The sequence below is a fragment of the Eubalaena glacialis genome, chromosome 4, assembly GCF_028564815.1.
Source record: "Eubalaena glacialis isolate mEubGla1 chromosome 4, mEubGla1.1.hap2.+ XY, whole genome shotgun sequence".
Taxonomy (NCBI): domain Eukaryota; kingdom Metazoa; phylum Chordata; class Mammalia; order Artiodactyla; family Balaenidae; genus Eubalaena; species Eubalaena glacialis.
The window spans coordinates 39,518-52,227 of NC_083719.1; the positions used below are offsets into that span (position 1 = coordinate 39,518).

Here is a 12,710-nt window from a genome sequence, read left to right on the forward strand (position 1 = left end):
ATGCAACCTTTTCCTGACGACAGTCATATATAATTATGAGATTCCCTCTGATGAATAGAAGAGTCAACATAACCCTGCCAAGTGCAGCCACCGAGCAATAATCCCTCCTGAGAGGTCTGACAACTTAAGGGGCGAGGGCATTCCCTGCATCTTTACCAAGAAATCTGAGTGTCTAGCAAATTTAACTTTAAAAAAAAAAAAAAATAGGTGTCTCTCAAATTTAATTGAGAGGCCAGGATACAATACATCAAGTCAAGATAACCAGAAATACACACGTGCCAAAGCAAAGCCAGTTTAAAGAGCACAGCAATTGAATCAAAACTACAGAAATCCGCCTGCCTGGGAAAACAATACGTAAGCAAAAGGGAAAAGCAACAGTTTTATCTCAGAGAAACCTCACAGCGAGGAGCTCGCTCCTGTCACTAGTCGGCAGGCCCTGGACAACGAACCTCTTGTGGGAAAGTGTGGCCCTGGGGGTCACTCACAGGTCAGATCTCTGAACTTAGCTCCCACCATAGAACACTTCGGTCCTGTTTTTCTAGTCAGGAGGCACTATGATCTTACAGTGCCTTATCTTAACACGGAGATACTAGATCAAAGAGGCCGAGCCCAGAGGCTCCATCCTGCAGCCCCACCTTCAGGGCGCCCCACGGATTTCACTGTCCTCAGGAATCCAGGGGACAGGTCTCTTTGGAACCAAGGTTTCCAGAGTAGAAACGATCAAGACGTTCAAGAGGGGCCATTTTGAAAAGAATCAATGAGAGTTACCTCCAGAGCACTGCTTGCAATTACTGAACAATATGGTTTTAATGGAATTCATTAACTCATCTTCCATGAATAAAATGGTCAGATTGTAGGAAATCTCAAAACATTGCACTTAGTTGGCTTTTACACTGTATTTTAGTTCAAAGCAGCAGACTGACTTGTCAAGGTAGGTTTCATAAATAACTTCATGGAAATTCTTTCCTTTCTGACCCGTTGACAGGGCCAGGTGTCAGTACGTTCAGGGGGGATCCTGGAGGCTGGCAGTGGGAGGGACCTGGCGGAGGGCAAGGCCAGGCTAGGAAGGCAGGGCAGGCGGTCCGCACGGCCTCAGTGCCCAGCCGAGCGTCAGGATCCCAGGTGGGACGCCTGGCCCTCAATGGAGCAAGAGGCAAGAACAGATCAGGTGGATGTGGCCTGGGGGCCCCTCTGTGGCTGCAGGCTGATGGCAATGGGCAACCTGAAAGCCCGCAGTGTCCAGGGCAGGAGGCACGGCCACACGTGGCAGTCGAGCACTGGAACTGTGGCTCCTTCAAACTGAGAGCCGGTGCACATGTAATAGGGAAGAACAAATCTGACTCCACACTGGGTCTGTTTCTTTTACTTTAACCTTTGTATTTCTACTGCTTTTGCCGCAAGTTAATCACTAAAGGCATGTTGCCTATAACCTTAAAGCATACATAATGGCCCCTTTCAGGAAACCCTGCTTCCCATGCCCGAGCATTAAGCTAAAATACCTTCGTTTAGCTCACAGGAATATCTTGACCAGGCCCACATCTGAATGGCTGCAAGAACAAAGAATTTAACACACCCCCTCCGGGGTCTGGCCGGCACCAAGACATGTGCAAGGACCATACCTCCTCCCACCTTTCCCCTCTTTGTAGCATAAAAGAAGCTAACATCCAATTCGAGGCAAGCCGTTTCTTTAGGATGCTACTCACTCTCTTCTCGGTCTGCTTGCTTTCCAAATAAAGTCGCTGTTCCTTGCCCCAGCACCTGTCTCTCGACTGACTGGCCTGCCACGTGGTGAGCAGTGCGAGCTTGGACTCGGAGGAGCCGAGGAGCCCATGGATTTATAAGACGAGTGCAGAAAAAACACACAACATGTCTCAGGAATTCCAACCCTGACCAGTAAGGAGTTCTAGTACAATATTTTATCCACATTGAGTTACATGAAAATATATTATGAAAATATACTTCATCTGTTTGTGTTTGCCTCTGTTCACCTTTTTATATGCAGCTAGCAGAAGCTTTCAGACGCCAGCCTGCTTCCTATTCCCTTTCTAGACCCTCGCCCAGGGAAGAGGGCCTGGCTCCCCTCGCAGGAGGTCAGCACAGTTGCCGGCTTGGAGCTGGGTTGGGATCCTGTGCACCAAAGGCAGCGTGTGGACCAGTACTGATCATTCTGGTGGACGAGAGAGACGGACTGCGGGCCCCGACCAGAAGCTGCTGGACGCAACAGGAGTGAGGCCTTAACAGCTTCCTGCCCGTCACACCCCTGCAGTGAGGACACTGGGGAGACACAGGACACCTCACCCCGTCCGGCAGTGAGGACACTGGGGGGGCACAGGACACCTCACCCCGTCCTGCAGTGAGGACACTGGGGGACACAGGACACCTCACCCCATCCTGCAGTGAGGACACTGGGGGGACACAGGACACCCTCCACCATCCTGTAGTGAGGGCAGTTGGGGGGACACAGGGCACCCCACCCCGTCCTGCAGTGAGGACACTGGGGGGACACAGGGCACCCCACTCCGTCCTGCAGTGAGGACTCTGGGGGGACACAGGACACCCCCCACCATCCTGTAGTGAGGGCAGTTGTGGGGGTGCCCGTTGGCCTTCTCAGCCCCATGGGCCTGTAGTGTCTCTCTGGCAGCTTTTTCCATTCCCATGGCCATGTTCCCGGAGCACCTGCTTTGCTTGATAAAGAACTCACAATACTATTTTCATACTAGAGGAATTGCACTGCGCGTTGTCCTAGGTTTAATGCCAGGTTCCCGTGGATTCCAGCATCTAGCTTGGGCCCCTCTGCAGCCCTGCAGGCAGAGTGTGTTGAGCGCATCACTCCAGGTCTTCTCCAGTGTGTTCCTGACATCACTCTGCAGCCAGCCCTTCCTCTCGCCCGGACCGACTGCTCTTGCCCTAGTCCCTCACTCAGAAGATGGTGTCAGCTGGCTTCCCTGGGCTGAGCTCAGCCGACTTACTGGAGCGGCTGCTTGAAGGCCCTCTTTCCACCATACCTCCCTCCTCTGTAGGCTCTTGGGGTACGGGGACGGGGATGGGGACAGGTGCTGCCCTCCCGGAGCGAAGCCCTAGTGGGGAAGGCGGACAACTGAGGAATAACATGCAAAGTTACACTGCGAACAGCAGCAGCTGCAGAGAGCGCCTTCGGGAGGGACCCAGCGATTTGCAAAAGGAGGGCTGAAGCTGATACCTGCAGATGAGCAGGACTTGGGTGGGGGATGGTGGGGAGAGAGCTGTCCAGATGGTGGGAACAGCATGGGGAACAGCATGTGCGGAGTCCCTGTGGGCACAGCTGGTCTGCCGGCCATCACTGTCCTCATTGCAGGACGGGGTGGGGTGTTCTGCTGGCTCTGTGAGCCCCTCCCCCTCACACTCCACCCAAGGCAGCTCAGACCTAACTCTGTGGCAGTCAGCAAGCTTCTGTAGCAGCAAGAGGCAGGCTGCGATGCCTCCCACAGCTCCTCAGAGCCCTGCAATGTTCTAGAAGCCCAGACCTGGTTGGCACTCGGTGGCTGGGCCTGCAGCTTCTGAGCCATGCTTTGCGTGCACGTGGGTCCTCCCTGTCCTCTCATGTGGCCCTGCTCTGAAATAACTCCCACTCCAGGGCGGGGGGAATATGTCCATTTGTGCTCTGGTGCATCAGTGGAGCTGGTGTGACCACACTGCTCCCTGAGTCTCCCACTGAGCGTCCTGGAGACGGGTGTGCAGGTCTACAGCAGGTGGATTTCGTGATATTTGGGTTTGACTATTTCTGAAATGAAAATAATTTCAATTTATATGCTCCAAGATGTACTGCTAGTGACGCATGGGGGTAGCTACTATTTTTTTCTTGGAAGAATTAGCAAATTAATGTGTTAGAAACTTTTAACATGTTAAAAATGCTTTGTCTCAGTGGTCTTAGAATTTTAATCGTTATTGAAATTTCAAATGGCAATAGTTTGAGGAAAAAACATGTAAACACGGCAGCAAAACTTTTAAACAAATGCAGCTCTTTTCTTGTCGTACTTTAGTAAAACTTTCAGCTGCTTCACACAGGCACTTGTTGATCATGCTCGCTTTCCTACTTTCCACAGTGAGCAATTGTTTACGTGTTTCTGGAGAAGAAGAATCAGGTAACCAGGACATGGGGATTTCCCCTCAGGGCTGCCGGGGAGACAAATGCTCTCGCCTCACAGCCAGCGGCCAGCGTGCTTGGTGACCCGGGAACAGGGTCGGCAGCCAGCCCCTTGTCGAGGGCACGCGGGCTCAGAAGGAAAGTCCTGTTCTGGGTCCAAGAAGAGTTCATCTTTGTGCCGCTGTGTCCCTGAGTGGCCCTCACATCCGTTTGGCAGAGCTGCTCTGTGATGTTTGGTGACTGCGGACGTATTTCCTGCTATCATATTCTTTGCTATAATCTATTGGAACAACAAGGGATTGAAACAAAATGAAATGAATTTTCCACTTTTTAAATGTAAGTGAGGTCTGTAAAACAAAAACTATGAAAAGTTTAAACGTTCTACAAGCAAGCTATTGAAGAGTTCACGACAAATCTGGGTCACTGAACATGTGCAAAATGTCTCTCTATCCAAGACTTCTAAATGAACAAACAACAGAACCTAAAAGCTCCAACACTAAAAGCTAACAGCGGCTGGGGCCTCATGGTCCTGTCACCCCTCCCACCCCCAGACACTTCCTATTTGCTGCTGTGGACGGCCGACAGACAGCCACGGGTCACCCCCCGGACCCCCCAAGGCCGCACTGGCCCGGCCCCCAGCCCCCTCCCCGGCTCTCTTCTGCGTCACGCTGGCTCTTCGCAGTCTCTTCCTGCCTCGGGGCGCCTTGCCTGCTGTTCCCTCTGCGAGGCGGGCCTGGCCTCTGACCTCTGGGCAGGGAGCCGCTCTCTCCCTTCAGCCTGACATGTCTACAGCTGGACCCCAGCCCCACTCGCTCTTGTCTCCTCCCGGTGCTTCTCGCAACTTGTTTAGTCTTTTCTTTGGTTGGGGCCTCTCTCCCATTGGGACTGGAGGCCTCTGGGGGCAGGGCTTGCATCTGCCTGTGACCAGCTCAGAACCCAAAGAACAGCAAGTGCACAGGAGAAGTTACTGGGTCCACAAGTGCTTCCCTCATCTCCTTGCTGCTTTCCCGGATGCAGACCTCATGGCCACCCTGGTGGGGGGTTAACAAGTGAGCAGCGCCCACACCCACTCCCCAAGCACACTTCCCCTCTGTTTACCGTTCTCTGCATTTCCTTTATCTTGGGAAACTAGGGGTGAAAAATTCACAGCACAGGTGGGGCAGGCCGGTCCAATGCAGAGGAGCCCTGGGGTCAGGAAGGAAGGGAGGCTGGGAAGAAGCCAGGTGGGTGTGAGGGAGCCTGCAGGGGACGGGAGGTCAATGCGGGAAGGCACGAAGAACTGAACCAGGATGGGGCTGGCATCGCCACGGGTTGCCGAGTTCTGTGTTGCCCTGGCCGGTGCACACGGCTGCTCCACGGAGGGCACCCAAGCTGGCCGCACAGGGTTTCCTCTGGCCTGAGAGTGGAGCTGTCATTGCAGGGAACTCCACCACACCCCATGCGTGTGCAGCCTCCCTCAGGGGCTCCCTGAGCAGCAGCCCTGCACCGATGAGGGTGGCATGGGCTGCTCCTTTATGGAAATCTCATTCGATACGCACTCCATCCATCCTCTGCCTTCCCAAGACACACACCTGTTTCACATGTAATTGGTGTCTGTGGCTCGCATATTTCCCAAGATAATTTCTGACTACAGCTTAAAATGAAAGCCGTAGCAAATGCAGACGAGAATAGAATTTTAAAGTTGAAAAGCAGTTTGAACCACAGCCCAGCCCGTGGCAGCTCCCATAGCAGAAACCCCAGACGGCGCAGATCTCGATGAGCCTGGTGGTTCCTCATGCAACACCCCACACAGAGAAAAAGCAGATCTGGGCAGACACTAGCACAGGGTGCTCCTGGAGTAAAATCTCGGTGTGTCACTCCACGCACAATTCTAGGCTGTAACCGCATGAGCGTGTGGTGGTAGCAGCCCCAGAGCATTGTGGGTAGTTCTAGGGTTACCTAAATGACACCATGCCGTTCCGATCCTTTTGTAATTTGCTGTCTGTTTTACTCAGCATTGCTGTTGAGGCTTCTCTGTGTTCATTCACTGTACGTGCTGTATTTCTTTGCACACAGGTCACAATTCGCTTTTCCATTCTCACGTCGATGCGCTTAGGATGCCTCTGACCCTGAGCCGTTGTGGTGCTGGGTGAGGACTTGTGACTCCACTGCCCGGTGCAGGTGTCCCTCGCATGTGTGAGCCTTGAGGCGATTTGCTGACGTGAATTCACTGCCACATCCGCCAACAGTGAGCAAACAAAACACCTGGGATTTTAAAATCTCAGTATTAAAAAATATTAAATATTTTAGCTTTATATTACATTTTAGAAAAAATATTTTTAACTTTAAAGATTTTTAGGCCTTAAGTATTTTGCCAAAATGACAGGTATGAAATGAAAGCTTGTTTACACTTGCATTTTCCTAATTACTAGAAAGAGTGAACATTTTTTGTTTATTGAGCATTAGGGTTTAATGCCAATTTCAAGACTGACATTTTGAAATGCCAGTTCCTAATTTGCCTAATTTCCCATTAGTCTGGTTTTTTTTAATTATAAGTTTTTAGGAGCTCTTTATATATTCTGGACTCTGGTCACTAGTTGGCTACAACAGTTTCAAACACCTCCCCTTTTATGGCTCACCTTTTAAATTTATCACCCAGCAGTATGAAATTTTAATGTAGTCAAATATGTCAATCATTTTATTCATAGTCTGAGCTTTGTGCACCATCATTTATTAAATACTTCCCTATCCCAACTTTACAATGTTCCTCTTTTCTTTTTTAAGCTTTTGCTTCTCATATTTAGTTCTTCAATTTATTTGCAATTTATTTTTACTGAGGTAAAATGCACATAACATAAAATTCACCATTTTAACCATTTTAAAGTGTACAACTCAGTGGCATTTAGTACATTCAGAATGTCATGCAACCATCACCACTCTCCAGCTCCAGAACATTTTCATCTCCCAAAAAGGAAACCTCATACCCATTTAGCAATCACTACCCATCAGGCTCTCTCACCAGCCCCTGGCAAACAATCATTTGCTTTCTGTTTCCTATGGATTTATCCACTCTACATATTTCGTATAAATAGAATCATACAATGTATGGCCTTTTGTGCCTGCTTCTGTGAGTTAGCAAAATGTTTTTAAGGCTCATCCATGTTGTAGGGTGCATTAGAACTTCATTCCTTTCTACGGCTGAATAATATTCCCTTGTATGAATGGACCACATTTTGTTTACCATTCATCTATGGACGGGCTTTGGATTTTTTCCACCTTCTGGCTATTGTGAACAGGGCTGCTATGAACATTTGTGTACAAATTTTTGTGTGATCTTATATTTCCATTTCTCTTGGGCATATACTTAGGAATGGAATTGCCGTGTTACATAGTGACTCTGTGTTTAACTTTTTGAGGAAATACCAGACTGTTTTCCATGGAGGCTGAACCGCTTCACATTTCAAGAGCAATGTACACTGATTCGAACTTCTCCACATCCTCACCTACACTTATTACCCCCCCCCCGCTTTTTTATAGTCACCCCAGTGGGTGTGAAGTGGCATCTCATTATAGTTTTGATCTACATTTCCCTAATGACTGATGATGCTGAACATCTTATCACGTACTTGTTGACCAGCCGTATATCTTCTTTGGAGAAATGTCTATTTAAGTCCTTTGCACATTGTGAATGGGTCATCTGTCCCTGTTGTTTTTAGGAGCTCCTTATATATTCTGGATATTAATAACTTATAGAATACATAATTCACAAATATTTTCTCCCATTCTGTGAGTTGTCTTTTCACTTTCTTGACAATGTCCTTTGATGGACAAAAGTTCTTAATTTTGATGAAGTCCAATTTATATATTTTTTTCTTCTGTTGCTTGTGTTTTTGGTGTCAATTTAAGAAAACACCACCAAATCCAAGGCCATTCAGATTTATCCCTGTTTTTTTCTAAGAATTTTATACCTTTAGTTCTTACATTTAGGTTTTCTGACCCATTTTTTTTTTCTTTCTTTCTTTTTTTTTTGGCCTCTCGGCTTATAGGATCTTAGTTCCCCGACCAGGGATTGAATCCGGGCCACAGCAGTAAATGTGCCAAGTCCTAACCACTGGACCGCCAGGGGATTCCCCCTTGACCCATTTTTAGTTAATTTTTGTATATGGTATGAGATAAGGGCCCAACTTTATTATTTTGCATGTGTATATCCAATTTTCCCGGCATCACTTGTTGAAAAGACTGTCCTTACCCCACTAAATGTTCTTGGCATACTTGTTGAAAATTATTAGACTATATATGCAAGAGTTTATTTCTAGGCTCTCTATTCTGTTCCATTGGTCTATATGTCTGTCCTTATGCCAGACATAGTAGTAAAAGTTTCAATAGTAAGTTTGTAGTAAGTTTCAAATTCAGGTTCTGTGAGTCTTCCAACTTTGTTCTATTTTTCAAGATTGTTTTTGTTATTAGTAGCCACTTGCATTTCTATGTGGATTTGAGGATCAGATTTTACATTTCTGTGGAAAAGTCTGCTGGAATTTTGATAGGAATTGTCTTGAATCTGTAGATCATTTTTGGGCAGTATTGACGTCTTGACGATGTTAACTCTTCCTATCCATGAACAACTGACGTCTTTCCATTTATTTAGGTCATCATTAACTTCTTTCAGCAATGTTTTGTAGTTTTCAGCATACAAGTCTTTCATCTCCTTGATTAGATATATTCCTAAGTATTTAATTCTTTTAGATGCTATATTAATGGAATTATTTTTTAAATTTCTCTTTTGGATTTTTCATTGACGGTATATAGAAACACAACTGATTTGTGTGTGTTGATTTTGTACCCTGCAACTTTGCTGAATTATCTATTAGCTGTGGATCCTTTCGCATTTTCTATATATGTAGGATCATGTCACTGTGAATACAGACATTTTACCTCTTCCTTTCCAGTCTGAATGCCTTTTATTTCTTTCTGTTATCTGTAACAGCTCTTTTTGTTCTCTGTACGGCTAGAACTTCCAGTACAATGTTGAATAGAAGCACTAAAAGCATGCATCCTTGCCTGAGTCCTGATCTTAAGGAGAGAGTTTTCAGTCTTTCACCATTGTGTGTGATGTTAACTGTGGGTTTTCCATAAATACTGCTTAATCTGTTGAAGAATTTTCTCTCTAATCCTAGTTTTCTGAGAGCTTTTATCGTGAAAAGATGTTGGAATTTTTAAAATGCCTTTTCTGCATCAATCGAAATGATCATTTTTTTCCCTTTGTTCTGTGAATGTGATGTGTTTCATTGATTTATTTTCTTATGTTGAACCACCCTTGTATTCCTGGGATAAATTTCATTTGTTCATGGTGAATAATCTTTCTAATATACTATTGGATTCTATTTGCTAAAATTTTATCGATCTTTTTGCATTTTTATTCATCACAGATATTGGTCTGCAGTTTTCTTGTTATGCTTTGGCTGCAGAGAATGAGTTCAATTCTCTTCAATTTTTTGGAAGAGTTTGAGACGGAGGATCATCTACTCTTGTGACCTCATGTTGCTCAGCTCAGCCCTGCTCCCTCTTCCCTTCTGTCTGCACATTTAGTTCCCTCATCTCTAAACACGCCTCTGTGTGGATACTTCCAGATCTGATTTCCAACCTGACCTCCCCTCTCGGTGCCAAGCTCACACAGCAATCCGTCCACTCAACATGTCTAACAGCATCTCAGTGTTCATGTGTCTTCTCCTCCCAAATCTGCTTCTCCCCCAGTCTCTCCCATCTCAGTAAATGGTATCAACTTCCACCTGCTGATCAGGCCCCAAATCCCTGAATTGCTGTCTTGGTGCTGATTCTTAACTGCAGACAGCAGAATCCACTGTAGCTAATTTAAGCAGTACGGAAGATATCAGGTGGGATAAACAAGGTCCTACTGTACAGCACAGGGAATGTTCAATATCCTGTGATAAACCGTCATGGAAAAGAATATGAAAAAGAATCACTTTGCTGTACAGCAGAAATTAACACAACATTGTAAATTAACGATACTTCATTTTAAAAAAAGAACATATCAGGTGGACTATACCATCTCTGAGAGGGTCAGGTAACCAGGAATAGCCAGAGACATCAGCAACCTGGAGGAACTACCGACAATGCTACAGGATTGTGTCAGGAAAATTTCCACTGCCCTGTTCCCTTCTACTCGACCACAGTGCTGCCAGGGACAAGACTTGAACTGCCACAGAGGAACCAACCACCTCCACTGCCAATCTGCTGAGACAGCCACTACTCCCGTGGCTCCTCCCACGTCTTACGTGGTGCATGTAAAAGCAAAACCAGGCACATCTGTAATCTCTGGGGCATGTAGTTTTGCGGTCTCCAGGGGAGCATGTGAGGTGTTTTGCAGGGGCCATGATCAGCTAATTCACTGCCTGCCACCTTCCTCCTCAGCTTCTTTCTCCCTCACTCCCCAGAGCCAGAGATCGGTCACTCCTCTCAGCTCTCTCTGCCGTTAAATAGATCCTGCTTTGACCATTTTTCACAACCTCTGTCATTCCTACCTTAAGCCAGCTCCCATCGCTCTCACCAAGGTCCTGGCAGTCGCTTCCTGACTGTTCTTCCTGCCTCAGGCAGCTGTGGTGTCCACACTGCAGCCAGGTGAGATGTTTGGAATGTATCCGATAATGTTGCTTCCTCTCCAAACTCTCTCCACGGTGGTTTCCCACAACACTCAGAATAAAACAAAACTCATCACTATGACTTACTTATCCCTTCAGCCTTTCCAGCCTTGTCTCCTTCGCACGTGCGTGCCCTCATTCACCGTGCTCCTGGGTACACCGGCTTTCCTGCTGTCCCTCAAGCACACCAGATCTATTTCCGCCTCAGGGCCTTTACACAGGTGGCTCCTTCTGCCTGGAAATCATGAGCAGCTCCCTCCCCCCCTTTCTTCTGGTCCCTGAACAGTCTTCTCTGGCTTGACCATCTGCCTTATTCAGAGGTATTTCTCTGTTCATTGGTTTATTGTCTCTCTCCATTGGAATGTCAGATCCCCAAGGGGCCTGACAGGTGCCATGCAGTGACTGGCCAAAAGCCAGTGACCAATAAACACCTTCTGAATAAACTGAGCCATTTCAATAGTCCAAGTTTTGGGGAAAACTTCTTAGAAGACATCCCTGACTCTACAGATACACAGCAAAGAAAGAATCAGATCCTTAGAAATTGCGGCTGGAGACAGCACATGAGGACTCCTGGGCTTTCCCAGTGCAGGCCCAGCTTTGCCTAGGTACAATAGAGGCACAACCCCTATGGGCCCCCAAATCTCCGGCAAGAGTGAGCTTTCAGAGCTGCACCCTACCCAGGCATCCAGGTCACTGTTGTCCTCCCCTGACGTCAGCTCCTGGATCCTGGAGGGGCTGAACGGGGACAATGTCACCTGCTCTGGAAGCATGCCAACATACCCCAGCTCTGGCCTGGCAGGTGCTCTGGGACCACAGAGATTTATGCAGCGCCTGTTTACGCGGAGGTTTATGTGGCTCCTGTTTCTGGAGCGTCATGGGCAGGTAAGGGGTGAGAAGAGGATGAGGCAGGGGGCCTCAAGGAGGTGCAGACAATGAGTAACACCCCAGCACTGAGAGGGGACTGAGTCTGCTTGGGCCAGTGGGAGGGGCTGGAGGTTCCAGGAAGCGGAGCAGAGGAGGGAGGCAAGGAGCCACCAGAGGGATTCAAAACACCGGTACTGGGTGAGGGAGCAGAGCTCATCCCGCCACCCTTGGCTTCTTTCACCCTGTACCGGAAGCCACGCAGCTCCAGCACAACTGAACTTTCTCTCTAAATGAGGGCGTCTGTCCGCAGTGGGCGGACTGAGTCAGCGCCCCTGTTTCTAGTCGGGACACAGTACAGGACGAGACACCTGAGGGGCGGGGAGACACCCCCTCCCCCCACCGGGGACGGGTTCCTCTGAGAACCCGGCTGCAGCCCCAGCACACAGCAAGTGCTCCACGAGCCAGAGCCCTACAGTCGCCTAGCGACAGGGAAGGCGTCTGTCTCCCCGGGGTGGGGCTGGAGGTGGGGGTACTTTGTTTCTGTAGGTTCTCCATAAACCCAGGCATTCCATTTGCAGAGCCAGTGAGAGCCTGTTCAACTGTCCGCGCGCCCGACTCCCCAAGGAGGGGAAGGTGGCCGCTCGCTCAGGCCCAGAGGCTCACGAGTTCTGTTTACCCGGCAGAGAGCGTCCCATACGCCAGGGAGCTCGCTTGGCGGGAAGAGAAGGCCGGTCCTTACACACCGGCGGAAATCGGTCCGCTCCACCTACACCAGTGGAAATCAGGGTCCGGTTATCTTCACTAGTCTGTCTACACCGTTGCGTGTCAGGTGTGAATCTATCTACACTGGGGGAAATCAAAATCCGATAGCGTTCACCAGCAGAAATCAGGGTCCAGTCTGTCTACACCCACGGAAATCGGGTGCAGCACCACTGCCACTGGTCTGAGAACAAAATGGTAGGTCCCCAGGCTCTGCGACAACAAAAGTCACAGAGTCCCGCCCCCGCCCCTGCTCGGGGAGGGAGGAGCTCGCCCCCAGCCTTCCGCCCCTGCGGGGGTCTTCTCCCAGGTGAGGGTGCGGCCCGAGG

The 12,710-nt window shown here is 48.5% G+C and overlaps 1 long non-coding RNA gene across 1 annotated transcript; it reads right to left on the minus strand.

Annotated features, from left to right (window-relative positions):
- Window positions 1-3,946: 3,946 nt before the first annotated feature.
- LOC133090728 (uncharacterized) lies at window positions 3,947-12,626 on the minus strand. The gene is made up of 3 exons (XR_009700803.1): window positions 10,642-12,626; window positions 6,062-6,367; window positions 3,947-4,403 (listed from the first exon to the last, which is right to left on the minus strand). It is a non-coding gene; the product is annotated as an uncharacterized LOC133090728 (long non-coding RNA).
- Between the last annotated feature and the right edge of the window lie 84 nt (window positions 12,627-12,710).